The 4040-nt window shown below is 34.2% G+C and overlaps 1 long non-coding RNA gene across 1 annotated transcript; it reads right to left on the reverse strand.

The window, feature by feature from the left end:
- On the reverse strand, positions 575–3645 carry LOC107648249. The gene is made up of 4 exons (XR_001621821.2): positions 3428–3645; positions 3282–3335; positions 3048–3204; positions 575–907 (listed from the first exon to the last, which is right to left on the reverse strand). It is a non-coding gene; the product is annotated as an uncharacterized LOC107648249 (long non-coding RNA).

The following is a 4040-nucleotide window of genomic DNA, read 5'->3' on the forward strand; positions in this document are numbered from 1 at the left end:
AAATATTTAATATTTTATTTATATATGAAATATTGTTAACAAAAATATATTTTTAACATATTTAATTTTAAATTAAATCTTTATTTCTTTTTATTCATGTGAATACTAAATAATACTACATAATAAAGAAATTTCACAAAATAATTTGATTAATTAAAGAAAAAGACATAATATACCATCAATCAATGTCTTAATTTTTATGAGAAAATGTGTGTATACAATTTTTTGTCTCTAAAATTGATTGTTGTACATCTATAGGTTGTATCTTTATTTTTGTATCAAATAAAATTTAAATATTATTTATATAAAAATTTCTATCCAACTACAAAAAAATATGAAAAACATAATTAACAACAAAGAAATACAAATTGATTATGTAACATCCTACTACACAGTGTTTTACACTTAAGTCGTAGAACAGAGGTAGTGTGGTATAATAGACCTCTAAATAGTAAAGATATACATATAATACTGAAAGAAATAATATACTAGGAGCCTTGAAACAAAACGGGTAAACAAAATTCCAAAATAAAAAGTGCAACGCTCAAGGAATAGGATTACTTGCATGCTAAGAGACCTAATAGGAACATGATAAAGATAAGCAGAAGGATAAAGGAAAGCCAAGGTAACAGCATAACTAGCCCCTGACTCAGCCTGCGAAGCTAAGGCTGGCCGGAGGATATATATATATACATATAAACATACTTAAGTATCCCCAAAATACACCAAAACATCAAAGTAAACTCCTATCTCTCCCTAATCCTCTAAGAGGAGCAGCATACACAAGTTACTTGGAGAGTAAGCTAAACAAATATATACATATATACAACCAAAAACCAAAATACACCCAAGGACTACTTCGCTTCCCAAGATCCAGACGTCTAGCGAGGAGCCTTTCGACCTGCATCTGAAAAACAACAATACAATATGGAATGAGAACCGGAGGTTCTCAGCATGGTAAAAGTGCCACGCGCATAAGAAATACGGTCCTGAGAATGCCATAGGCAATCATAGAACTCCGTTATTCAATTATCCAACTTAAGTACTAAACAGAAACCATAAATAGGGGTAGGTATTCTAAATCTGCCTAACTTACTCAAGTTCAAGCTTAACCTAACACCAAACCATTTCCTCCGTTTCCTCCATCCTTTCATCATTCAGAATGTAACAGAAACAAGCAACCAAACAAGTTCACGCACAAGTAATGATCAAATAGTACAAATAGCAAGTATAACAAATAGCAGGTAATATATATCAATTAGGCATACCCAAAAAAATGCATAGCAATCAATACAAACAAATGCATATGATGCATGCCTGTCCTATGGCTGATGGGGCCCATCTGTCGGTTATCCAGCCAACCCGACAAGTCCGAAAACCTTAGACTGTCCCCCGTCGCGCATCCCCAAGAGTCTATGCATAGAGTTCACATTCAATCATCATATAATCACTCAATGGGGGCTATCCATACCCGGGAATTTATACGTGCCCGGTCACCCTTACGACGTAGGGTCAACAGAGTATCGAGATTCAACCTGGAACACGTGGTGGCGAGCCACGGCTCTTACCCAGGGAACTCGTATCTCAGATAGCATTATTCAAAAGCCATTTCATAGTCATAATCATTATTTAATCATTCATCAAGTCATGGCATATTAACTCCTTTTATTAACAACCTCCCTTTCACATTTTTCATCGTCATTCCCTTATAATTCAACTTGATTACCCTTTCCGGGTCCTGACCAAACTTTTTATCAAACTCTTCTCATCCTTCTTAATATCTAATAATCTTAAAATCAACCCAACTCTAACATTAAATCAATCACATCACACGAGGATTGAACTTTAACTTCTCGAACTCATGACTATCACTAAGACATCCTCGACACTCTATTTTCTTTTCTGTTTCTAATATAGCAAATGAACTCGGAATTGCACAAACTTTATGTCCAGGCGTTCATATTGAAATAAAATTTCTAACAAACTAAATATCATAATTTTCTGATTTTTCTAGCCTCAGAAATAAAGGAAAAACCGTGACTGCTCTGCAGTGCATAAAACCAGAAAAACAGCAGCAGCATGTGATATTCAAAATTCAATATAAAATACAAGTTAAATCCAATGACTTTGAAAATTAATGTAGTTAAAATTTACTCATCCAGGTTTCTTTCTCAATTGGTTCTGAGTCAATACCATTTTTAATGAAAAAGTTACATTACCTGGAAGTTAAGTAAAAATGAGACAAAATCTGTTTTAAAAACCAACAAGTTTAGTACCTTTCAATTGGAATAACTTTTATTACAAAACTCCAAATAAGCTAAATTTTGATTTGAGAACCCCTAGCTCATCCAAAACCAAGTGTGTCTTGGTTGCAACCCAATTTCTATTTAATTCTAAGAGTTACAAGCATTGGAAGTTGATGCATAGCTTGCTGAAATCTGTTTCTTTTTAGTTTTGACCACCAATATTCAAAAATTCACAGCTCCCAATCCTCAACTCTTAAAATTTTGAAATTTTAGAGAAATAAAGCAAGTTAATCAAATTTTATAACAAAATTGGTTTCGCTCCAAAACTCAACTCGTAAAAGTCGCAGCAAGACAAACAAGTTGCTGCCTGTTTGATCTTTTCTGCTGCTGGACAGATTTAACAACCTAACTTTAAAAATTTGTCATAAATTGTATATTTAACAAAAAGGTCCCAAAATTTCCAGTTTAGTTCCTTATATTCCCAAGTTTAGCCCAAACTTGGTCTCATACAATTCCGATCATTACATAATTAGTTACAGCATATACAATACCACCACAACACAACTCTACATCCTTATTAACAAACACCAATTCTAATCCATCATAAATAAATATAAGAGCACACTATTAATAGCTTTCACACCTCATAATTCTAATATATAAATTCACTAACAAATCTATTCTAACAATATTACAAGGCTAATCATTAAATACAACAAACAATCCAACTTATTCTATGGTTCCTCTAACCTAAGTTTTCACAACACCGTAAATATTAAACGTGCGAAACTTAAACCATACCTTGGCCGATCACTTAATTCACCCAAGGCAGCTTCTCAACATAAAATCACAGCCCCTCCAAGCTCAATCAAACAGCCCCAAAGCAAGCCTTGTCACCAACAAAGCTCCAAGTAATCCAAATTCAAGTTCAATGCATAAGCACCCTCTTAAACTACACCTAATACACATATATATGTTCTAATTCAGTTTTTTATTACCAAAAACAAGATTGAGCTAGGGTTAGGGTGTTCTTACCATACCCATATGCTCAATAGCTTGAGCCCACAAGTTCCGGAAGCTAACTTGAACCTAGACCACAAAAATTGGACAAGATTCACTATATGTTTTCAAGTTTACCAAAGAAAGAGGGATAGAGATTCTGAACTCAATAGAAGGCTTACCAGAGAAATTGTTTGGATAGAAAGGTAGAGCTCGACGCGCTGAGCGCGTGGCCGCGAATGGTGCGGCAATCGGAGCCCGGATGAGGAAGTTATGGTAGTTGGAAGGAATGGTGAGGGTTAGGTTTCTTCTCTTCTCCCCCTTGCTGTGTTTTTCGTTGCTGTGGTGAAATGGAGAAGATGAAGCTGCTGCTTCATTTATGTTAGGGGCCCGGTTGAACCCATGGATCCGGTTTGGGCCCCGGTTCAACCGGTTCGGCCCTTCCGGTCCGATTTTGGGCCAAATTATCGAAATTGGTATCAAAATTCTCGTTTCGATGAGCTCTATCCTATTTTGATATTAGTTTTGTATTTTTAACTTTCCTAATTAAAATTTAATTTACTAACTAATAATTTACCGATTTTAGCGGGGTTTACAGATTAAATAGTATCTGATCATCTCAATTTATCAAAGAATTCTCTATACACAACATTAATCATGCAATTCTCAAAAACTCCCTCATGATATAAAAGTTTATAATAACATAATACATTAAGGGGATAAATACATAGAGTAAGATTAATCTACTCTAAATTAGAAATAGAACTATTTAATTAATTTGATTATCTATTTTAG

Source organism: Arachis ipaensis, chromosome B06 (genome assembly GCF_000816755.2).
Source record: "Arachis ipaensis cultivar K30076 chromosome B06, Araip1.1, whole genome shotgun sequence".
In the NCBI taxonomy this organism is placed as follows: Eukaryota; Viridiplantae; Streptophyta; class Magnoliopsida; order Fabales; family Fabaceae; genus Arachis; species Arachis ipaensis.